Raw genomic sequence first — 26,154 nt, forward strand, 5'->3', positions numbered from 1 at the left:
GTTTTTGGGCTTTTCATGTTCAATGTCCATCTAATTGCCAATACTTCAATCACATTACGCCTAAGCCTACATATACACAAATTTATGAAACACTCAGTATTGTAAATGTTCTTAAACCACCATGTTTCATTTTCAAAAGCTGATCTAATTCATAAATACCTCCAGACCTATGAATCGGAACGTGAAGAGAAGAAAACAGGTTCGTGGTACTCCTGGGGAAACTGTATTTCATTATTCAGGAACCTATTGTATTTGGATTATCCGAGAGGAAGGATTTGACAAGTTAATTAGTCTTTTTTCTTATTTGAGCACTTCTGCCACTCAGACGCTCCCTACCTAAGTCAGTATTTGTCTCTGATTTCAACAACCCACAAACCTTCACAGAATTCGGGTACATTTGCCTTTTGATCTGAAGTCATAGGGTTAAGATATGTGAGAAGCATTTCTTGGGGGCCTCGAATGGTGAGTCATGGAAGCAGGTGTTTGTGGTTGTGGATCCTGCTATGCTGGTGCTGAGCATTGGATCTCCAGTGACAGAGCCACCTGTGTGTTCCCTGGAGAATTTGTTTAAGTCTGTGATATGCCAGGTGCTCTAAAGCACAAGGCGCATAAGAGTGGCGCCTCTTTCCTGGGCTTCAGGGAAGTATTGAAATATCTAACACATGCACTCAGACCTTTTAGACCATGAGGTGTAATCTCCAGCTTATTGTGCTAACAGAGTGTTTTCTTCAGGGTTGAGTTATATGACAAATGGCTCCCATTTAATTGTTTTAATACTGGAGATGCCAGGCTCCAGAAAGAGGGAGTGGAAATATTTAAGAAAACCCATTCTTTCATTCCAGTAAGTATGGCTCCCTTTACTGATCATCTCCAGTATTCCATGGCTGGGGCTTGGCCCTGTTGGATCCAAATTCTTATGATCGAATTTTGTTTCTCACCAGACTTTGCATCATATTCTGTTCCCCCCCCCCTCCCCAATATCTTTCTCCTGCCCACATGCCCTCCTGTGGCTGCACATTGGGCATTTGCAGGGGTCTGTGTCTCTACTGCCCTGGCTTAGGTCTCCCCGGGACTTCTCCCTGAGCCCTGACTGCCCTCACCCTTTGTCAGCTGGTTCTCACTTTTATTGAGTTGAAAAGGACTCAAAGACCTTTGAGATCTAAGTTTTCATTCTAGAATTCTTTCCCAGTGGTGGGATGAAAGTGGATGTTAAAGATTTCTGTATCAGAAGAGAAAGTGTTGTCCCTACGCGAGAGTCCACCTGAGAGTGTTAGTGTAAATGGGCCAAGCCAGGTGTGATCACTAACCCTTACCCCTTGAAGACCAGCGAGCCTCTTACCAATCACTCATTATGAAGTCCTACTTTATTATCCAGCATTTATTTCAACAGGACTTGGTGACATAAAAATAAAATATGAGGATTGCTCAAATATTGTAGGATAGAGAGCAGTGTGGCTGGAGCTCAGCCATTAGCAAGCATCACTAATTTTAAATGCCCTCTTGCTGCTACCTGTCTGGGCACTAAATTTGCATACTCTGGCCACACGTCCCTTTTGCACAGTAAAAGGGACGTTTTATGCCTTGGAGAATGTTTCTGGGAAGATCAGTGTAAGTAAGCAAAGTAAACCCTTTCTCTAGACTACCTCCAGGTTATCTCTCTCAGGAGAGCCCTACAGAAGCCAAGGCTTGCCTTCCTTGAAACTCCAGAGCTGGGCAGCAAGCTGACCTTGAACTTTCTACTGTCCCCTCTGTGTAGGATTTAGGAAAGGCAGGCATGGTACGGTCTTCAAATATTTGAGGAGCACCACAAAGTTCCTCTTAGTAACTACTAAAGTTCCCAAGCAGTAACTGGAAATCTCGTAAGATAAATGGTAACAGACATTTTTTTTTTTTTTAAGGAAAAGGAACCAGTGAATGAAAACTTCCCCCTTTTTTATTTAACAAATGAGTTTAAAAAATCAGAGGTCTGCAATTTCTCATTTTTTTCTGTTCCTTTTCCTTTTTTGCAGCCTTATTAATATAACCATAGCCTAGAATTCTAAGATTGTTTTTTAAAAAATGGAGTTAAAACATGTTAAACTAGGGTAAGTGAATGGGATCTACCAAGCACAGGCTTTGCCAAGCCTAGTCTCCTTGACTCTTCAACAGCTGAGGCCATTTGATTCATATCTGTGGACTCAGTCCTGAGTCCTGTTCCCAGTTTTCTAAGAGTAATCGTATTGAAGTACTGAGTATTGAATACACATTTTTTTTTTTTAAATAAGTCTAGAGCAATGGTCCTCAACCCTAGCTGTGTAGGAACAACAGGTAAGGAACTTCTACAACATATCAGTGCTTAAGCTCACTACTACACCAATTAAGACAGACTTTTTGTGGGTAGAGAATCTTTTTATTTTTTATTTATTTAGACAGAGCACAAATGGGGAAGTGGGACAAGGGGAGAGAGAGAAAGAGAGAGGAAGAATATTTTTTTAAAAATTTTTTTTAATGTTTATTTATTTTTGAGACAGAGCACAAGTCAGGGAGGGTCAGAGAGAGAGGGAGACACAGAATCTGAAACAGGCTCCAGGCTCTGCACTGTCAGCACAGAGCCCAACGCGGGGCTCGAACTCACGGACCATGGAGATCATGACCTGAACCGAAGTCGTATGCTTAACTGACTGAGCCACCCAGGCGCCCCTTGAGAGAGGAAGAATCTTAAGCAGGCTCCACGCTCAGTGTGGAGCCTTACACAGGGATGGATCCCATGACCCTGGGATCATGACTTGAGCCAAAATCAAGGGTCAGACGCTCAACTGTTCAACTGACTGAACCACCCAGGTGCCCCCTGGGGAATCTTTTTAAAAGACCCCAGGTTCTTCTAATTTTCCACCAGGGTTAAATACCATTCTTCTAGAGTATTGGCTCCCTACTAGGGGTGATTTTTGCCTTCCAGGGAACATTTGTCCATGTCTAGAGACCTTTTTGGTTGCCACAGCAGGGATGGTGCTACTGGCATCTAGTGAGTAGAGGCCTGGACTGACTGCTGAGCTCCTGTGATACCTAGGACAGTCTCCACAGCGAAGAGTCACCTGGCTCACAATGTCCGAAGTGCCAAGGTTTAGAAACTCTGATCTAGGCGGACCCCAAGGCTCTGTGTCAAGTTCCTCTCCAGCTGATGCTGTTGAGATTCTAGTAGCATATTTCAGGTGTGATATCTGGATTCTTGCCCAATTCACAAAGCCTCCATTCCTACAACTCCCTATTCCAAACCTTAATGTTTATTAGAAGAATGAAAGATCTTCAGAAGGCTGTCTGCCTTCTTGCTCGCCTGGACAGCTGAAGAATGATTGCTCCCAATGTCCATTACTGTGCTCTGCTCTGTGCAAATGGTACCATCTTTCAGACTTCATACTGCTAACTGTTTTCCTCTTTGCAAGAGTTTTTAATATTGGAGTTTTCATTCTAGCGTTTTGGTTTTTTTCTTTCTGTGGTTACATGAGTAATTAATGGCAGAAAAAAACCACAAAAAACCTCAGGGGCATTTATAGATAAGGGGTCATCCAGGATTCAGGGAAGAATTGGCCAGCATTTGCAAAAAAAATTCTTCTGCAACATGATTGTCAATAATGAGAATGCATGCTAGCAGGAAATTTGTAAGTAAGACAAGCAGGCCTTTGCTCCAGGAGACCTTTTATGAGCAGACTACTTCTAGAATCAGAATATGTCTGATTGAGAAAAGATTCAGCAATGGCAAGAATGAATGAATAGAGATAGATGGGCAAACATGAACCCAGAAAGACATATAAACTTCAGTGTTCTACCTTTTCCTGGGAGGGTCTAGCCCTCTGTCATGGTGAAGGCAGCAGAGCGAGCCATCAAAGCAGTGGAACTTTAAATTGCTCTGAACTCCTTATTTAGGCCCTAGAAAAGTCAAAATCTACCCTTTCTTACTTCTGGGTCCCTGATGTGGAGCTGGGTTCCCAGATTTAGAAAATACAAATACAGGGCCCTGGTTAGATTTGAATATCAGATAAACAACAAGTATTTTTTAGTATAAGTATGTCCCAAATATTGTATGGGATGTATTTATGCTGTACAAAACTTTGTTGCCTATCTGAAATTCAGATTTAATTTGGTATCCTGTCTTTTACCTGGCAACTCTCACCTGGAGTTTCCTTCCAAGCAGAGACAATGAGGAGTAGACCAGTTAGGATAACATGGAGCTGCAAGGCCAGGACTTACTACCTACCACTGACTTAAACAAAGTTGGTAGAAGAAACAGTGGTGGGTGGTACCCAGAAGCTCTCCCATATGCTCATGCCCAATGTACTCCTTTTATGATCTTAATATCCTTTCTCCTTATGACCTCATTCTTTGCAGCTTACACACCTCCCAAATATTTCTATGCAGACAGTCCTCATTTTCTTTTCTTTTTTTTTTTTTATAAAAAAATTTTTAATGTTTATTTCTTTTTGAGAGAGAGAGAGAGAGAGTCAGTGAGTGAGCAGGGGAGGGGCAGAGAGAGCCGGATACACAGAACCGGAAGCAGGCTCCAGGCTCTGAGCTGTCAGCACAGAGCCTGATGCGGGGCTTGAACTCATGAACCATGAGATCATGACCTGAGCTGAAGTTGGACACTTAACTGACTCAGCTACCCAGGCGCCCCCAGACAGCCCTCATTTTCTGAATGCAAAGTTAACCAGACCTAGAATGGCTGTCCTCTGATTACTATTTCCTTCATTCATATGAAGTTTTTCCTTCTTCATTGTAATGTGATTTCCATTAGACAGGGAACCGTTTCCAGTGTAACTGCGAATGGAATATGTGCAGAAGAGTTTGACAAAGATTTTTAACTCCACGTAGTTAAGACTCCTGTGTCGTTGGCCACACTTTGTCTGGTAGTCAAAAGAATGCAGATAATTCTGTAGTCCTATTTTCTCTCTTTGTTGTTGTTTTTTTTTCTCTTCCCATTGTGTTTGACTTGTCCTCAAGTTTTACATCTCTTTAATTTGTTAATTTTATGATGCCTTTTCTCTTCCTGTTTCATGAATCTGCTTTTTATCCAGGACTTTCTACTCAACAAATAATAGTTAATGGACACATAAAACAGGAATGACGAACGTGCTGCAGAATGCATCACTCACTGTCAAGGCGGTGGCATTCTCCAGGATAAAGAAAGGTAAAGTTTAAAGAGCCCTTATAATTTAAGGGTTTTGGTTTTGCCTAACTTGTGCAACCCTAGTGTTCCTGCAGAAGTAGTAGTTTATTTTTCTGAGATAGGAACTTCAACTGCAAGTACTGTGAGGCTTGTGGGCAAAAGTCTGTAACTGGAGAGTAAGCCTCGCTGACTGTTTAGCATCTGATCTGTGTTCATTCATTCATCAGATTGTATTCTAATCCTGGAGATTCAGAAAGTAATAAACCTTGCCCTCATCAAGGAGACAGATAATAAACAAGTAAATAAAAAAATAAATAATTTAATCTCAGGTAGTGGTAAGTACCATAAAGAAAAATTAAGTGGAATGAGGGATAAATACACATTAGGATGGAAAGGAGGGTGTATTTTTATTATCATGGTCAGAGAAGAGTTCCCTAAGGAGGTGGTGGCATTTGACAAAAACAAGACTGATGGGAGGGAGTAAGCCATGTCACTATCTGGGGGAACCTAGACAGGAGGAACAGAAAATGCAAAAGCTTGAGTTCAAAAGTAGCCAGAGGCTGTAACTGAAGGGTAATGATCATGGAGAGTGGTGGGAGGTAAGTCAGAGAGATAAGTGGGGGCCAGATCACAGGGGGAGCTGGTAGTCCACAGAAAAGAATGCCCAGGGCAGCTATTGGACATTTTAAGCAGGGGCAAGACAGGATCTGAACGAAAATTTAATAAATCACTCTGATTACGATGTAGAGAATTGACTGGGGGAGGGAGAGTTGTAAAGCAAGAGTGATGAGGGAGACCAGTTAGGAGTATTGAAGTAGAACAGGCAGAAGAAGATGTTGGCTTACGTAATAATAGTGGAGGTGGTGATAATTACTTAGAGCATATGGCAAATGATGTGATTCGTGGCAGGAAATAGAGGAATCAAAGATGATGTTTAGGCTTTTGACCCAGGCAACTGGGAAAATAGAGATGTCATTTCTTGAGATGAAGAAGACTACATAGAAACAGTTTTTGTTGTTGTCTTTGAAATATTTAAAAAAATGTTTTTAATGTTTATTTATTGTTGAGAGACAGAGAGAGACAGAGCATGAGCACGGGAGGGGAAGTGAGAGGGAGAGACAGAATCTAAAGCAGGATCCAGGCTCTGAGCTGTCAGCACAGGGCCCAGTGCAGAGCTTGAACTCACAGACTGTGAGATCATGACCTGAGCTGAAGCCGGACACTCAACCAACTGAGCCACCCAGGCGCCCCATGTTTGAAATATTTTTTTGTAAATATATTTACAAAATACCCATGAATGTAGTACAAGTAACTTTTTTTCCTGAACTATTTGTAAGTTGCCCACTTACAAATAGTTCAGGAACTTTTTCTTTTGTTCTTACAACTAGATGCCCCACCACTGTTGAATATGCTAGTCGTCTGTACTTCTGTATGCAAAGCATTTACTGACTATTCAATCTGTTTATATTCAAAGTATTTATTAGGGTTTAGTTTCTATTCTTACTAACAAGGATAGTCTCCTGTACAACTGTAAAACACCAAGCTGAGGAAGCTAACGTTGATTTTCTTCTACCATCTAATTCTCAGACCACGTTCATGTTTTCCAGTTGTTCCAACAATGTCTAAAAATATCCAGTTCAGGGGTGCCTGGGTGGCTCTGTCGGTTATGTGCCCGACTTAAGCTCAGGTCATGATCTCACAGTTGGTGAGTTCAAGCTCTGCACTGGGCTCTGTGCTGACAGCTCAGAGCCTGAAGCCTGCTTCGGATTCTGCATCTCCCTCTCTCTGCTCCTCCCCCACTCATGCTCTGTCTCTCTCTCTCTCTCTCCTTCAAAAATAAAAAATAAACACATTAATTTTTTTTTTTTAAATATCCAGTGCAGAGTCATGCAGCGCTTGGTTGTCCTATTTCTTTTGTCTTGTTTAGTCTGGAAGAGTTTCTCAGTCTTTCATTAGCTTTTTTTTTTATGTTTATTTTTGAGAGAGAGACACAAAGTGTGAGTGGGGGAGGGGCAGAGAGAGAGGGAGACACAGAATCTGAAGCAGGGTCCACCCTCTGAGCTGTCAGCACAGAGCCCGACGTAGGGCTCGAACCCACGAACCGTGAGATCATGACCTGAACTGAAGTCAGATGCTTAACCAACAGAACCACCCAGGCGCCCCTTTCATCAGTTTTAATGACTGTTTTAGTTTTCTGTGTTGCATAAGAAATATCACAGATTTAGCAGCTTGAAGCAACATATGTTTATTATCTCAGTTTTTGGAGGTCAGGAGTCTAGACATGGCTAGGTTGGATCCTCTGCTTCCTGGTCCTGTCAGGCTGTAATCCACATGTCAGCCAGTGCTATGGTCCCATTAGAGGTTTGACTGGGGAAATATCTGCTTCTTAACTCCCTCACATTGTTGGCAGAATTAATTTCCTTGCTGCTGCAGCATCAAGTCTTCAGTTTATTGCTGGAGATCACCCTGAGCTCTTGCAGTTCCTTGCCACGTGGTTTTCTCCAGGGTGACCACTTACTCCATGCTGGCTTTCTTCTTCCAGGACAGTGAAGTTACCAGCACCTCTGCTAGCAAGATGGTCTTATACATATTTTAATGCAGTTGGGGAAGTGACACCCCATCACCTTTGCTATATCCCATTGGTTCTGCCCAAACTCAAGGGCATAAACACCAAGGGACAGGGATTCTTGGTGTTCAGTTTAAAGTCTGTCTGCCACAATGACTTTGATGCTTTCAGAGATAACTGTATAGAAGTTCCTCAATTAGTGTTTGATAGCTCTTCATGATTAGAATAAGCAAGTTAAAAAAATCTTTTTACTGAATATTACAGGTATGATTTTGAATTATTCTCATTGTATTGTATCTGGTGGCTCATAATTTCAGTTTGCCCCATTACTTATGTTAACTTTGATTATTTGAATTCAGTGATGTCTACTAGGGCTTCTCCACTGTAAAGTTGCTTTTTCCTTTTATAAAGTATAAGTGTTTGGTGTAGAGGTACTTTAAGACCATATAAATGGCCCATTCCTCATTGTCCTTTTAATAAGTCACTCAATCATTTATTCAGAATGGATTTACAATTTCCTATTTAATTCAATGGGTTATAGCCCATTACTATAATTACTTTGATCCTTAAGTTATTCCAGATTTTTCCTTCAGAAGTCCCTTCAAAATGCCTTCTGTGTTCTTTTGACATATCTCTATCATTCTTTGAGCACTTCCTTTCAGGAGCAATAAAGTACTCTAGGCTCATGTACTTTCCTTGCCCCAGTGCTGAAATCACTCATTACTTCATGGAGCCCTGGACAAGCCAAGATCTGGAGGTTAGTTAATCTCATTGGTATTGGGGTCTTGATCTGAGACCCTTTTAGTGGCCAGAGTTAGGGAATATTTGTCTATTTGTCTGTCTATCCTCACATTTACATCTGTAATTCCCTATCTCTATTAAAAGTAATGAGTTCACACCAGTACTTCTAATTTCAGTCCAAAGTCTATTCTGTTGTTTTCCCTATCCATATTTGTAATTCCCTTCTCTGACGGTGAGAAAGCTGGCTGTCATTAGCTTTATTATATTATTTAATCAGTTGCTCTGTATATGACCCATCTTCCATTGCTGCTGCAGTATCCCGTGAGGATACCCTTCTTACCCAAGACTCTGACATCCCTAGCTGGGCTGCCATTATCCTGCAACACACCTTCCTCCCCCCAGCCAAGAGTGCCCTTGTCAACTCCCCTATGCTTCAACAATCAATCTGAGCCACACCCCTGTGCCAATCTTCCTCCTGTTGCTTAGGCTCTGACACCTCAAATCATGAGTTTGTTTGTTTTTTTAATCATCTTTTATCCTTACTAATTGTTGAAATTCTCTAACACAAAGTGACAGATATTATGTGTTTGTGTGAAAACGGCCACCAGTTATATCAAATAATAAGGATTAGCTACATTTATTTGTTGATTAATGGCATAAATAAGATGAATGAAGCCAGAAAACTCATGTTAGACAACTATCCCATGACTTGAGTGAGTAATGCATTCCATGGAGCAGATTTAGTTCTTGATGTCATGATGCTAATCACTCTTGAAAGTCTCTAGAGAAGAGGGGCGCTTTGGTGGCTCAGTCGGTTAAGCATCCGACTTCGGCTCAGGTCATGATCTTGTGGTTCGTGAGTTTGAGCCCCACGTCGGGCTCTGCGCTGACAGCTCAGAGCCTGGAGCCTGCTTTGGATTCTGTGTCTCCCTCTCTCTCTGCTCTGTCTCTCTGTCTCAAAAATAAATAAAACATTAAAAAAAGAAAATATCTAGAGAAGAAAACAAAAATTACACAAGATAACAGGAGTCCCTTCCTTATAGCAACTGCCTTCCAGAAAGAAAGGATGCAGGAAACAATACATTGTCATAAAGTTTATGGATTAAATTCTGTGTGAAATGGTAATATACTTTTTACTAGAAAACACTGAAGCTCTTTAAGAAAATTAGTAATTGGGGATCTTCAAGTATCTGGAAATGTGAGGAGTGTGATACTTAATGGTGTTGAATCCTGCAGAACTCCTTGTGGGTTATAAAACCAATTTCTTCAAGAGACACTGCTGCTGAATGCCTTTTTACCAAATAGCCTTGGGGGAAAACAGATTTGAGATTCAAGGTGCATCATTTGTTGAAAAGTACAAAAGAAAGCAAAAATAAAGTTAGGAAACAAGGCAAATTTTATTGTTAGCCATTTTATGATTTCACTAATCTTTTGCTGTAGCCATGTTTCAAAGGCAGAAATGTAAGTCAAACTCTGCATTTGATCGGATTACAAAGCCAGGTGTCAATTTAAGACTTGGTTTTGGAAAGGAATTTTAGCTGTTACAAGATCACTTTTCTGTTTTTCTCCAATATTTTGAACTTGCGCAAACTATACTTTTGAAATCAGAATCCTTACCCCTTCTTATGAAAAACAAACAGACAAAAACAATTGCAGAACCTGGACGGCCTTGGAGTATTAGTTCCAGGATGCATCTGGTATTATGCCCTTGATCTACCTCCTGTAACGTTGGGACAAGACTACAGGATCAGCCACAGCTGAGGAAATGAAATTAGTGAGACCAACAGTTCTAACATTGTGTGTCAGCATCACTTGGGAACTTAGAAGTGTCCATTCTGTAGACTCACTGCAGACCTATAGAATCAGGAACTTGGGGTGTCAGCAGTTATGCTTTATCAAGTTTTATAAGGTTGGAGAACTCCTGAGTTTGATTAAGCTACTATTGGCAAATATTGGATTCAGTGAATTATCTTTTTTATTCCTTCCTCATTTGCTCTTCAGGACATGAATGGTTTCTCTAGCTCCTGGCCCGATCAGGGCTACTACGTTCTGAAAACATAATTTTTCTTGTGTATTGAAAAAAAATATTTTTTACATGTTATTCTCTTCTTAGACATGGCCTATATGCTACTTAAATATTAGCGTGTGGGAGCTACTCGGTAAATACAAGTTCCCTTCTCTTGTCCCTCAGGTATTTGCCTGCTATTCATTACTGAAAGGGGTGGAGATAAGATGCTGGCATCCCTAAATCATCTAATGATAAATTCAGTGAGTACATTGTTAATTATTCTTTATGCAGACTGTACTTCTAAATTTTAACATACTGAATATGATAATTCTAAGAGCAAAGTGAATTAAACATAACATATTCTTTATCTTCCTGTTAAACAGACCATCTATGTTTACATCAATAGAGTGATTAAAAAATATCTTGTGGCACCTAGGTGGCTTAGTCGGTTGAGCATCCAACTTTGGCTCACATCATGATTTCATGGTTCATGAGTTTGAGACCTGCATTGGGCTCTCTGCTGACAGTGTAGAGCCCACTTTGGAGTCTCTGTTTCCCTCTCTTTCTTCCCCTCCACCTCTCTCTCATATATATATATAATATATATATATATATATATATATATATATATATGTAATTTTTTCCTGCCGTTTTATTATTTTTCCCTTAAAAGCAAAAATTAAATACCCAGTGTCCTCATCATCATTTCAAAATTTCCAAAACTTATACTTCTTTTGTGAGAAATACCCCTGTGAAGTCTGTGGATATCTAAAGCATAGCCTTCATGGTCTCCATTGTTTTAGGGTCTGAATCCTCAGATGACCCCCATTTCAGCAAAATGTCAATAATACTGATTTGGTTGCATTCTCTTTACTAAGGAAGAACCTCCAGGGTACAGGGACCTCCACAATCCCATATTTCACCTGTCTTGGCCAATTTAAATAGTACCAGTGTTTATCTCAGATTACCTAGCAATGGTTCTCAGGCCCAGATCTGTGCAAAAATCTTCTCATGATCTTGTTAAGAAAATTCAGAATCTGTTCACCTCTCTAGTTTGTTGACGTAGTATTTGAGGAGTGGAATCCAGAGGAAGAATGTGTATTGTCAACAAGCATCCTAGTGTTCTTAGGTCTTCAGGGGACCACACACACTGAAAAAAACAAACTAGGTTTGTCCCTTGATTGTGTTCATGTATATAAGAGTCAGTGTAGCAAGGCTTGTCATTAGTGCAGATGCCCTTGTTCCTACCATCATTCAGACAACAACCCGTGTGGTATTGGGTGGAGGAGTTAAGACATGTGGATGGATGGCACCTTTCCAGGGCCAGGTTCCTTAAACTGGTTTTGGAACACCATGAAGGAAGGAGGTAATGTCAGGAGCTCACGTTGTGAGATTCTTAGTGCAGTGAGCCCCACAGAGCTCAGTGACAAAGCATGCCTTGTCCTCTGCATTCTGGCTGCCTTTAATTGGAAACTCTGGGAGTGCCCAGAGACATCCTTTGTGCGAGCAGTGCTGTTCTTAGGATGGCTAACGTGGGTACTGAGATTTTCTTAGCTGACTGTGGAAAGGTGATATGGGTAATCGGACTGGATCAGGACCAGGAGGAGAGTCTGAGCTCTGAGTGGGGACTGTCCCTATTTGGAGAATATTTGAAGGACTTCCTAGGAGACTCTTAAAGATAATAATGGGACAGCCCGAGGGGAAGGTTAAGTTCTTCTAATTATACCAGCTAGGCCTATTAAAGCTGGAGATATTTGGGCCTCATATTCTATGAACACAGGTATTTCTTTTTTATCTATTTTAGGAGATGTCATTGTACTAGACATTGTTAGACATTCACTTAGGACAATTAAAAATTGTCAGGTACTGTATAAAGTGTGGGTGATGTTATTTCACTGCAAGAGGATTTACCACACCTGGATCCTTGAGGAGGTGCATCAGTGACTGACATTTTAACCACTAGTCCCGGGTGACTTCAACCAATCGGAAGCCTCTAGTGTCATGGCTGCAGGTGGCACACAGGAGCTCTTTACACCAGTCACCAAAATTCAATAATTAAGCTCTGTCCTGAAGCATTTGATTAACATTATAGATCAATTGAGACAATGAATTACCTGGAAGTAATGACAAATAATATATTCAAAATATAGAAAAAAAATCCTTGTGCTATGAGAGATCATAAGAAGAGCAGAAAATTTGTAAGTCTCCAAGTTTTGACTTTGGAAGAATGCAACTTATTTGATACACATCTTCCTCCTCCCTGCCCCCCACCCCAGCCTTTTTCACTAGAGACACCTTGGATCATTTTGTTTTAGTGGCTTCACTAATGGATTAGGTGGCATGGAGGGGTGTGGTTGGGCGTCTATAGATGCCTGTTACCCTTAAGTGATAACCATACCAATTTATTATAGTCATTGAACCATTACAGTTTTCTTGAAGGTTTCCTAGAGGCCAAGAAAAGATTCCCGTGGTGGATTATGGCTTTGCTTCTACTGTTATGTATATCAGTGATTTATGTCTGATAGAGAGAATGGGCTAATATGGCCCCCAGGACATTCTTTACTTTTAAAAAATGACTCTTTGGCTTTCAAAGTAGGGATAACTACACTAAGCACCAAGGGAGGCCCAGTCATAAACAAAAAAATATATTCTAAATTATATGTACACATACAAAATGCTTAGTAGTTTCAGTTAGGGGAGAAAAATGGAAGTTGTACCTTTTATTCTGTCTCCTCAAAGTCTCTCAGACTTTTATCACTCTTACTCAAAAACTGTATAATTAAGAATGATCAACCTTTTTAAAATTTTTTTTAACATTTATTTATTATTGAGAGACAGAGAGACACAGAGTGTGAGCAGGGGAGGGGTAGAGAGAGGGGGAGACACAGAATCCGAAGTAGGCTCCAGGCTCCAAGCTGTCAGCACAGAGCCCGATGTGGGGCTCGAACTCTAACTGTGAGATCATGACCTGAGCCGAAGTCGGACGCTCAACCGACTGAGCCACCCAGGTGCCCCAAACCTTTTCTTTTATAAAGATGAAAATAGTAAATGTTTTCCTGCTACAGCTATGCCATAAGAACATATTGAATAACTAGATTCCATTAAATGGTGACTAAGTGAATTTAGGTAGCTGCATGAAGAATCTCTGTTGAAGTATGTTAAATAAAAAATAGTTTGAGCATTTGTATATATAATGGCTTCACATAAGGTCACTTATGTTTCGGTAAAGGTTGGGGATGGGGTCCAGCTTTATGGTAAAGTTTTTGTTTTAAAATCAGCATTATTGGGGCGCCTGGGTGGCGCAGTCAGTTAAGCGTCCGACTTCAGCCAGGTCACGATCTCACGGTCCGTGAGTTCGAGCCCCGCGTCAGGCTCTGGGCTGATGGCTCAGAGGCTGGAGCCTGTTTCCGATTCTGTGTCTCCCTCTCTCTCTGCCCCTCCCCCGTTCATGCTCTGTCTCTCTCTGTCCCAAAAATAAATAAACATTGAAAAAAAATTAAAATAAATAAAATAAAATCAGCATTATTGCTGTCTAATTAATATGCAGTAAAATGCACTCATTTAAAAAGTGTTCAGTTCAGGGGCACCCCAGTGGCTCAGTCGGTTGAACATTCAACTCTTGATTTCGGCTCAGATCATGATCTCGCGGCTCACAAGACGGAGCCCTGCCTCAGGCTCCACGCTGAGACTGCAGAGCCTGCCTGGGTGTCTCTCTCACCCTCTCTCTTTGCCCCTCCCCTGCTCCCCCCTCTCTCAAAATAAAAATAAATGAATGAATAAAAAGTGTTCAGTTCAGTGATCTTTTGCAAATGTATATGAGTGTGTGACCACCACCATCATCAAGACCTTCCCATTTTCCCAAGGAGCTACCTCATGCTTCTTTGTAGTCTACACCCCCCTACCACCACCATCTCTGGCCTCAAACACTGGTCTGCTTTCTGTTACTATAGCTTAGTTTTGCTTTCTGGAGAATTTCATATAAGTTGAATCATACAGTATATATGCTTTTGTGTCTAATTTCTTTCTTTCACCGTAATATTATTGGTATTCATCTGTTGTTGCATAAATCATAACTTCATTCATTTCTACTTCTGAGTATTATCCATTGTGTCGATATCCACAATTTGTTTTTGTATTCTGTTACTGATGGACTTTGGCACTGTTTCCATTTTGGAGCTATTATGAATAACGCTTTCATGAAGATTCTTGTACAAGTCTTTGTATGGGCCTGTGTTTTTATTTCTTTGGGATAAATGTGTAGAAGTGGAATTGCTGGTTAAAGATTTTTCTTTTAAAATTTCTTTGTTGTATTTGTTTTAAAGCGCTTGTTTGTTTGGTGATTTGTTCTGTTTTCGCCTCAAATAAATACCTCCCCATTTGTAAAACAACCATTTGATCAAAGTTCTTCTGGTAGAAAGGAGCCATTGTCTCATTTTCTTTTTATCTGGTTGATTTTTAAATTGTTAGACTCTGGCAGTAGTCCAGATTCACTGCCGTTTCTTTTGTAGTGTTGCCTATATTTCTGGAAACTGGAAACTTGTCTCAGTTTATAAAGGGATAAGAGGAAATACTCTCTCTGGTAACATTTAGCAAAAAAAGAACTGGAGACAGAAGGACAATTAAGAGTCAGGATCATCAGCATATGAATTGGGTGGAAAGACACAGTTAGGCTAAAGGAGTCAGATGGACAGAGAGGAAGGAGGCTTAAAATTTCTTGAATAAACACCAAAGTATAAATGCTGAGCACAGAACAAGCTTCGAAACCAACCATCTTCAAGACTTTCCAACTTTTAAAAGACAAACATGTCACTTATTCTGAGTTCTTTAAAAACGTTCAGAGGTAAAAACGTTTAGGTATGTAGTACTTTCTCATGAAGAGAAAGCAGACATGGGTGTTTGTTTTTAAAAAAAATTTTTTTTTTTCTTTCAACGTTTATTTATTTTTGGGACCGAGAGAGACAGAGCATGAACGGGGGAGGGGCAGAGAGAGAGGGAGACACAGAATCGGAAACAGGCTCCAGCCTCTGAGCCATCAGCCCAGAGCCTGACGCGGGGCTCGAACCCATGGACCGCGAGATCGTGACCTGGCTGAAGTCGGACGTTTAACCGACTGCGCCACCCAGGCGCCCCGGTGTTTGTTTTTTAATAGTGCAGTATGTTGGGTGTTAGGTCAGAGAATCCTTTCATATCAGGCTGCTCAGAAATTGTTCCCTTTTCTACCAAACACATTTTTGTTTTCTTTGCTTCTCTTAAATCCAGATATAAGCTAGTTGATCTGCCACCGTATCTTGAAAAAACATCCTTTAAATGTGGTGTTTTAATCAGTTTGTTGTCTCAAAAAGAACAGTTATTCAAATCAGTTCAAGTTAAGAAGAGGTACATGGAGATGATAGAAGGCTACATCACTAAATTGAGGTAAGAAATATGGCCAAGCTTCATGGGAACTGAACCAGGAGATAGAAAGCCAGTGGGAACTCAGGAGTTCTCTGTCTCTGATTTTGCCTCTCTGGATCTCGCGCTGTTTTTATTTCTCCTTTGTCCTGTCTCTGCAGTACAGTATGTTCTTTCCACTCTGTCATTCCCTGCAAGTCTCCTTCATTCTCTTCTCTCCTGGATAATTTAACCTGCTGATTCATAGCCTCTGCTTCTTACTAACATGGCTTTCCTTGACACCTACTCTGATCTCATCCCTCCATGACCTTTCAGCTTTTCTTGACCACAATCTGTATGAATAGGAGTTTAAATTCTCCAGAGAGGTAGAATCTAACTGGTAACAGGCCAGTAGGTTTACAGGCCTAGAGAAAGCTGTCCATTTTTTGTCCAGCACTAGTGTCACAGTGTTCTTTGGCCATCAAGCTCTTCCCCTTTAAATAGGGACCACGAGTGAGGCAGCTTAAGGGAGACTTGGGCAAAGCAGGCACATTGAATGAGATGTCCACTGTGAGTGGACTTGTACTTACTGGAAGTGCTAGAAAACCTGTCCTATTAGGCAGCAATCATGTAATGCTGAGTCCAGCAGATGGACAGGCAGGCAGGCCAGGAGACCAGAGCTATCACACTAGGCAGTCAGACTTCAAACTTCTCAGGCATTTTCAAAGAACGTTCTTTCCTCGAGTCTAATTAAAATTGGTTAGATTGCCAATGCCTGCTAACTGACTTGACTTAAAATGACTACTATTAATGAGCATTGGATGAAACATAAAGAATAAGCAAAGAAGTGAGTCAATTTAAGGGGTAGTGTCTCACGAAGTGCAATAATAATAAAGAAAATATCTGAATTTGGCTGTGTCTGCTGAGCTGCCCTCATCGTCTCCGACAGTTTAGGATCCAAGCCGTGGAGCTGAAACCTGTATTTGTACTAGTGTAATGTTTCATAATACGTGAATTTAATGGAAGCCAGCTATCATCTTTGAGTTACTTTGTCTTTAACTCATCAGGGTGTAAATGGGTTTCAAGGTAATTTTTAATCTATATGTAAATTAGCAATTTCTGTAACAGCCATACTATGAATTTGAGTGTGTGCAGAAAAGAAGGATTGGATGCAAACAATATTTTGAAAATAATGTCAAGAAAGAGGCTATACAAGTGATACATGACATTCAGTGAATTTGAATATAGGTTATATTAGGACACTTTCAATGAAATTATTGTCATTGAAAATTTTCTGAGGCTGATAATACATGAAGTAATATGTAGAACAGAGAATGAAAATAAGATTTTATTGTTGGGTTAAACTGTGTTAAAGGTCACACAGTTTTTCATTAGATATCTTCCATTTTTATGGAATCTTCCAGATTTTATGTGAAAGTTGATTGTATTCTTACGGAATTTGTTTTTTACTAAGATAGTAAAGTGACTTAAAGTTGGAGTGATTAAAACTCTTCTTTTGTTTTCTGATACAAAATAATATGCTTTATCTACTATTTAAATCTATGTCTATAAGTAAATATGCTTTCTTGTATTTGTATCTGTCGTGTAACATGCTAAAAATTACAAAAACCCTAATTTTTCCTAATTTTAGTCAGAATGAAAGCTGCATAAATATTTTATATCCTAAATCATCTAATTAATTATTTCTTTTTAAAGGAAGAGTGTAGCACAGGGTAATGTTCTGAAGGATATTAATAAAGATACAAGCATTCAAAGTTCATTCTAAAGTTCAGGGAGTATTAGCCTCCAAAGAGCAGTTGTCAATTACATGGAAAGAATAGAAAGCATGAAAAGATACAGAATGGGTTATTATGGCTACCATTTTCTAGTCTCTAATAGTTAAAAGAAGGGTGGGAGATTGTACTGGAGGTGGTATCTGTACCAAAATTAAGTGGTAACTTCAAAACAAAACATGGGCCACACCACTTCAACTCTGTTAGTTGCAACTGGCTTTAATTCAGTTTGCTCTGGATTTATTTCCATTTGTTGATGAGTTGAATCATTATCATTAGGATTGATCTCAACCTAAAATAGAAATCATTGCCTTTCTGGGGCACCTGGGTGACTCAGTTGGTTAAGTGTCTGACTCTCGATCTTGGCTCAGGTCATGATCTCACGGTTTGTGAGTTCGAGCCCCACATCAGACTCTGTGCTGATAACACAGAGCCTACTTAGAATTCTCTCTCCCTCTCTTTCTGACCCTATCTGACTTGTGCTCACTCTCTCTCTCAAAATAAATAAATAAATAAATAAATAAATAAATAAATAAATAAACAAACATAAAAAAATTTTTAAATGCAAATCACTGCCTTTCAGGTCAATGTTAAATCCCCTAAGTAATAAAGAACTTCTATACTTAACCAAGTTACCATTTTGATTGGTCAGGGATGTTAAGTACCCTGGTTCTTTAAATATTAACTCAAAGAATTTTTAAAATTCTGACTTTATTTGTATTTATATAACCCCCTGGAGTTTAACTACTGTTCTGGATAGTTCTCACTGTGAAGTGACTCTCATGCAATTGTATTCTTGCTGGGAAATGATTTTATTGCATAAGAAAATGAATGAGCAGAGACCAGTGAGCTGTGTCTGCTGATGGACTCTAATTTGCCAACTGTGATGTCAAAGCAGATTTGAGATTTGTGACAACGGTTTGTGATTGCACTGCACTGCAATTCTGTGGCAGCAATGAACCATGCCATGCACAATCTCATTCCACGTTTTGCACTTATATAAGTTTAGTTTACATAGTCCTATGTGGAAAACTTTCAGGGGCACAGGGAAGATTGGTTGGGATTATTGTGTTGGTACTACATGTTTCATTATAGTACTGATGGCATTGAAATCTATTTCTCCATTGTCCAGAAGGAATGGTTGTGTCCCATTCTATCAAAGAACCGATAGAAAGGGAATATTCACATTGTATTAGAGGCTACGTAATATCTGGCACAAATCATAGCTTTTGTTATTACTAAACCTACCAATCTAGGTTTTCTGCTAGCATTGCCTTAAAAATAAGACCGATGTGTTTTCTGCTAACTTGTACGCTACTTTTAAGTACTCTGTCTTTCATAGCTCAAAACAGTTTGGTGTGAACCAAGTGGATTTGGTTGCTTTCTGAAGAAAGAGGCACTTCTGCATAGGGTTCTCCTCACACTCATAAAATTTCAAAGACAGCCTGGTGGTTTTGGCATCCACATTCTTTTTTTTTTTTTCCTCAAAATTTTATTTAAATTCTAGTTAATTAACATATAGTGTAATACTGGTTTCAGGTGTAGAATTTTGTGATTCATCACTTACGTACAATACCCAGTGCTCTTTGCAACAAGTGCCCTCCTAAATACTCATCGCCATTTAGCCCATCCCCCATTCTGTTATAGAGTATTTGTGAGCCAGGTCTCCTAGGAAAAAATCATGCTGATGGTAGGCAGAATTTTGATTCCCATAAACTTTGCTTCCTGATGGCATGCTGTGGTTATGTTACATGGCAAAAGGGACTTTGGAGATATAATTGCAGTAAAGACTTTGACATAGGGAGGTTAGGGGTGCCTGGATGGCTCTGTTGGTTGGGTGTCCAAATTCGGCTCAGGTCATGATCTCACGGTTCCTGAGTTTGAGCCCCATGTCGGGCTCTGTGCCAACAGCTCAGAGCCTGGAGCCTGCTTCGGATTCTGCATCTCCCTCTCTCTTTGCCCCTCCCCCATTCTCTCTCTCAAAAATAAATAAACATTTTAAAAAAATTATTAACACAGGGAGGTTATCCAATCTGGAGGTACCAAACAGAGCATGAGAAAGAGTATGGGCAGCTGTTAGGAGCAATAACCATCTCCCCACATGTCCCAGACGTATCCAGCAAAGTGGGAGCCTCAGTCCTACCACTGCAAGGAACTGAATTTGGTCAACAATCTAAATGAGCTTGGGAGCAGATTCTTCCCCAGCACCTTGAGCAAGGAATGCAGCCCTATCAAAACTTTGATTTTGGTATTGTGAGACCCTAAGGAGAGGACCCAGCCCAACCCAAATAGACTTTTGACCTTTAGAGACTGTGAGATAATACAGTAGTATTGTTTTAAGCCACTAAGTTTGTGATGATTTGTTAGAGCCTCAACAGGAAACAAATAATGTTCATTCTTGAGATATCCTAAGATGTAGTTCAGGTATTTCCACTGGTCAGATTCTGTCTACTTCCCTGGGCTTCTATTCCTCACCATTTAAATTCTCCTAACTCCTGGCCCATCCAATGACTCCTATAGCATCCTATAACATATTATGACATCTTTTAGCATCCTGTAACTTTGATAATAAATATAAGATCCCTATAACATCCTGTAATAACCTATACCTTCTATGATATACACAAAATGAGTCTACAAAGGTAGGGAACATGGCTGGGGAAATTACTCATCTGATCCAAGTAACCTATTTCTCTGGAAGATGACTGAATTATATCAGTATGTTTTAAAAATACACTATCTCCTTCCCACCTTCATACTTTCTGCTGACAGTCTCTTCCCTCCAAGCAATTGATTTTTAGTAGTCTGAAATTTAGATTTAGTAGACTGAGATTTATCGTATGAGACTGTAATGTTAGGCTACTTTAAGGTTGTCATTAACAAACTCCAGCACTACTTGCTCAATAGAGAATTGCCTCTCCTTGGTCCACATTAGCTCAGAGAGCAAATTAACTCATTTGTTTACTCAGAAATTTGCTCCTGGAGTTAGATGGGAAGGATATGAGTTTATCGCTGAGTTAACTATGGCTGTGAGAGCCCTTTCCATTAATTGCTGGCTATTGCAAGAAGCATGTGATGTCCATTATTTCTATTTCCTTTGCCAATTTGTGGAAACACCTGGAGGTTTAATGAGTGAATGTGCCTTTGCATCCTGAAATAAATAAGCAAGACAGCCAATTAAGGATACATGCATATAAATCAGAATTATTTTTCCACATTTGTGCTTGTGAAAAAAAAAAAAAAGACTTAAATGGCATTTGTAAAATTTCCCCCCAAATTGTGTTGGGAGTGTTGGGAGTGTTGGGAGGTTCACTAGAATTAGAAATGGCTACCCATTTCCTCAGCTTTGGAGTCACAGAGCTGTGTGTGAATCCCAATTCCATCACTTACTGGTGTGTGATATTTATTGAGTTACCTAGCCTCTTTAGCCTCTTTGCCATGGCAATAGTGACTTATCTCTTTAATCTGTAAAGTATGTGGCACAGTTCTACCAAATACCATTAATGGTGGTGATTTTACCAAGACAGTCCATGGTCAACACCTTTTCTTTGATAGTTCTCCACACATAGCACATTCTATGTAAAACATTAAGTGAATAAGAATCTCAGATCACTTCTCCCCCAAGTATGGTTAAAGGTTTTCTGTATGTCTCTAAAACAATCAGAATAATGAAATGGGCAAGAGAGAGGGAGCATGGGGAAGGAAAATGAGATGAGGGCTAGATGTATATGGAAGCTATCCTATATAGGCTCTTGGAACAAGTAATGTAGAAATGTCACTGACAGTTGTCCCCTAGAGCCAAATCATTTTGAGAAGTCTTTAAATATAATTTTAAAATGTTTTGGTTTTCAGGCACTATCAATGATGTGCTAATATCCTGTCTTTCAAGTCAAATCTCAGACTTGAATCTGAAGTTATTTCTTGAGCATCTGAGAATAGAAATTGAACTTCCATATGCTGTGTTTCTGATGGTAGCAGGGCATGTCAAGACAGGTCTGAACATAAGGAGAATCTGAGGATCTCAGAGAGAGAGCTATCTTCTTAAATAGAGTACTAATATTTTTCCTTTGCTAGAAACTTAAACTGCAGAAAAACACTCCGTTACAACCTACCTTCATTTTCTGCTTAGATAGATATCTGTCCTGCCAGAGGCAATTTGGAAACACGTTCTTTATCTCAGTAGAGGACATTATGCTGATCACTTTAGGTAAAAAGTTTCATTGTCTTCCAAACAATAGTTTGTCAGGAAAAAAAAGCATATTTTCTTTTAAAAATAACTTAAAATACGAATAATCTTAGGTGAGTTTGTCTTAGCTGGAAGAGAAGACATGTTAAACTGTTTGCAACAAATAAAATACTTTTTTTTTTAATAGAAGGAATGGAAGCTCACCATCTCAAAAGTACTGAATTTAGACTCAAAAGTCATAAAAACCCAGAGTTCACCCTAAGTCCCCTCACTCCAAACACTCATGTCTAAGTTTTGCACCTTCCTCCTCTTTCCTTTCTGTTTGATCTTCTCTTCTGCGCACACTTGTGGTCTTACCTCCATTTCCTCTTGCCCTAGACCTTGCAAGCCTTCTAAAATCCCTTTTTCCATTGTTGCCTCCACCCCCCATTCATCTCTACAGTTCTGTTGATATGATCTATCTGAAACAAATTCCATCAGGTTGCTCCCTTACTTGAAAATGCACTGGCTTCCATTGCTTAGAGAATGAAGTTAGAACTTCTTTCTTTGCCACGCCAGGGATCTGGTCTTTGGCCATTTCTATTTTTTCAGTCCTACTATTGAGTGCCCCCCCTCACTCCATGCCAGAAGTAGCTTGCTATTTCCAGCATCTACCAGGCTGTTTAATTCTCTGTATCTTTGCTCAACCTGCTTTGATGATCCCCCACCCCCCATTTTCCTTATAAATATTCATCTTCTAGGCTGAGCTCAATGCCAACTCTCTGTCTCTCTCTGCCTAACCCACATAGAACTGATTTCTTCCCTCTTCAAGTCTCCTCTATATTTTGTGGAGACTTCTGGACATAGAGACTGTAATATTTTATTGCATTTGTTCACAAGGCCATTTCCCACTTCCAGACTTAATCTAAATGAGATTAAAACTATACCTTATCTAGCCAGTAGTAATGTGCATGTAGCATGCAGTGGACACCCATCTGGAGAGAAGAAAGGAATGGAAAGTCCTGGGATGGAACCATATGCATGCTAAGAATTCAGACAAGACACGTAATTTCTCTGAGCTTAGTTTTACTCACCTGTAAAATAACCATAGTATTGCCAGCTCTTTCCATTGTGTTTGGAAGAAAACCATTAGAAAAAGCCTCTAAGCACCAGCCCTAGATGCCACATACTCTTTGCTTTCCTCTGGGACTTCATTTCAGGCCTCTATCCCTCTTGTTCCCTGTTTTCCAGAGGAATTTACCTTCTGGTAGTTTACAGAATGTGCCAAACTGTTTTCTCACCCTTCCCAGCCCTCCCTTGCACATGCTGATTCCTCTGAATGAGAGGCACCCCCCTCCCCCGCCAAACTTTGCAGGGCTGCCTGCTTCTCATCAAACATCACCTTCTCAGAGATGCCTTGACTAGTCTCTCTGACGTAGGTCTCTCCATGTTATGCCTGGGTATTTTTTTATAGTATTCTTTTTTTTTTTTTTTAGATAACTCCATAGTTTATACTTCTTTTAAGTATATGTTTAGGTTTTTTTTTTGTTTGTTTTGTTTTTTTTGCTTGAATTCCTCACTGTAATGTCAACTCCAGGAGAGTGGGCAAAGATGACATTGTTCCTGGTTCATTGTTCCTGGTTCCATGGTTCACTGTTTCATTCCTAGGGCCTGACACATAGCAAGCACTTAATAAATATTTGTTGATGATATATGAACTAACCTCTAAGGTTGATTTTGAAGACCAGGTACAGTTGGTGAGTGAAGTTTATAAACCAAGAGCACTATACAAATAATGTGAAGCATAGTTACTATCATAACCGGAACAAGCACAGAGAAACAGGGAAAATATGTGCCAACTTCCATTTTCTCAGGAAATGAATATACAGCTGGACAACAAGTAATTATTCATTTCCAAGGGTGAAATCTCAGTCTGAGTGACTAGTCCAGCAAGAGAGAGAGGACTTTTTCATGCCTAGAGGAGGTATTATTTCTTAACATGTTTTCTGCCATAAGCTGACTAGAGTCCTGGGGCTAGAGAAAGTATGCTCATACTTTTGGTGAAGGAGGAAGGTGGTGTGGGCTCTGGGACTCAGGGTCCAGCCAGAGGAAATGTATCCCCATGTATGGCTCTTTCATATAGATCTACTTGATCTGTTTTTAGTGTGAAAAGACTTCAGTCTGGGCAATTAGTTAAAATAGGGTATATCTCAGTTAGGCAGGTAAAACACCAGCCAGTGCAGGATTGGTAAATAGATGACCAGAAAAGAAGAGATGGGCCATGGTTTTCTCCATGGTTTTCCCAGAAACATACCTTTTCTTTATCTGATTTCCCCTCTCTATACCCATTGCCTATCTGTAGAAAGGGGATAATAATATTTACTTGATAGGGCTATTGTGAGAGATGAATCAGATATGTAAAGAGTTTGGAATGTTCTAGCATGTAGTAAGCTCTTAAAAAGTGCTATTTTTATTGTCAACAGCCCATCATTTCTTATAAACATGAATCAGGACTCAATTTTTCCCACCTACGGAGAGTAGGAATAACACAGTAGGTTCTCAGATGTCACCTAACTGCCAAACACATTAGCCCCAGAATATAACCAGGGACCAGGGACCCTAAAAAAGGGTGCTCCTATTTATCAGGTCAAAACCATCTTTTTCTGGTCTTTCTCCCTCATGGCTGTTGTATCAGAAGCAGGAAGATGGTACATTTTTGGATTATTTTCCCTAAGGCTCAGAGAGCTCTAATGATAATGAACTCACTATTTCATAGGACATAGAAGTATAGTTTAATAAATCATAATATTCTTCTGATTAGATTATTTTATCAGTTTAAAGTTATTTTTAATTTTTAATTTTATGCTTCAGAAAAGTTGTAAAAATAGTACTGATATTTCTTATGTACTTTTCACCCAGCTTCCTCTACAGTTAGTCTTATTATCACAGTACGATGGTCAAAATGGAGAATGTAACCTTCTCACAATAATATTAACCCAAGTACAAATTTTATTTTGATATTAGCAGGTTCTCCACTAATGTCCTTTTTCTGTTCTAGGATTCTGTCTCAGGTCTCACTGCATTTGGTTGTCATGTCTGCTTGGTTTCCTCCACTCTACAACTGTTTTTCTCTTTCCCTGTCTTTCATGAACTTGATACTTCTGAAAAGTTCTGGTCAGCTGTTATTGTGAAGACTTAACCCTCAATTTGGTTTTATCTGGTGTTTTTCCCTTGACTAGATTGAGGGTATGCATTACCAAGAAGAATAACACAGTGATGAGCCCTTCTCAGAGCCAGATGTCTTATCACTGGTGGTGTGAACTTTGGTTACTTGGTTCAGGTGGCAGCTGCCAGGTGTCTCAAGTGTTATTATTTTCCCCTTTGTAATCAATCGATATCTTGGGCAGAGATACTTTATACTATGAAAATGACTTGTTTCTTCTCCAACTTTCATCCACCATTTTAGCATTCATCTGTGGATCTTGCCTGCAACAAGTTGTAGTGTTTTAAGAGTGATTTTCTATTCCCTCATTTCCCACGCCCTCACATTTATTAATTAGAATTCATTTGAAGAGAGAGCTATCTTTTTTCCATTTACTTATTTATTCAATTAGTTATATCAGTATAGATGCATGTGTATTAACTTGCTTTATTCTATGAGATATAATACGATGCTATCATTTTTTTTTGTTTGTTTTTGTTGCTCACGTTGTTCTACTTTTGGTCATCATAAGCTCTTTCAGGTTGGCTCCTGTGGCCTTTCCACATCCTCCCATCCTTATTTTTTTTAAGTTTATGTATGTATGTATGTATGAATGTATGTGATCTCTACACCCAATGTGGGGCTTGAACTCATGACCCTGAGATCAAGAATCGCATGCTCTACTGACTGAGCCAGCTAGGTGCTCCTCTCCCATCCTTTTTTTGAGCATTTCTTTACTTTTTAGAATTTTAAGATGCTCCAGACTCATCTTGTATTTTCCTAGCCTCAGGCTTGGAATTAACCACTTCTTCCAAGAAACCCTTTGGTTCTTTTTTTTTTTTTTTTTGGAGAATGGCTTTTAGAAACTAAGATCTGAGCAGTAGGTGTGTTCATTGCTGCTAGGGTGTCATTGTTCTTCCTTCTTTCCTTATTTGTGACTTCTTTCCTGAGCATGAGAAACTTGGTCCTTGTTATCTACAATATATTTACTTACTTTGTTTAACCCCTAGTAAAAGAGAAAGTGGTTCCAGAATTGCTGTCCCAGTCTCCAGAGAAACAAATTTGCTGTGAACTCATAGTTCACACAATTTTTTAAAATTCATAATATAATTCTGTGCTAAATCATACTCCCTACGTGCATGGTGATCATTATGATTTTTGGCTTCTGT

The 26,154-nt window shown here is 39.7% G+C and overlaps 1 long non-coding RNA gene across 1 annotated transcript in view; it reads left to right on the forward strand.

The window, feature by feature from the left end:
- The window catches only part of LOC115499210, a 171,155-nt gene that overhangs the window by 34,742 nt on the left and 110,259 nt on the right, over positions 1-26,154 (forward strand). The window contains exons 3-4 of the long non-coding RNA XR_003964074.1: positions 5,049-5,161; positions 10,639-10,715. This is a non-coding gene — a long non-coding RNA (uncharacterized LOC115499210). The remainder of the gene's footprint in view (positions 1-5,048; positions 5,162-10,638; positions 10,716-26,154) is intronic.

Source organism: Lynx canadensis, chromosome D4 (assembly GCF_007474595.2).
Source record: "Lynx canadensis isolate LIC74 chromosome D4, mLynCan4.pri.v2, whole genome shotgun sequence".
Lineage (NCBI taxonomy): Eukaryota > Metazoa > Chordata > Mammalia > Carnivora > Felidae > Lynx > Lynx canadensis.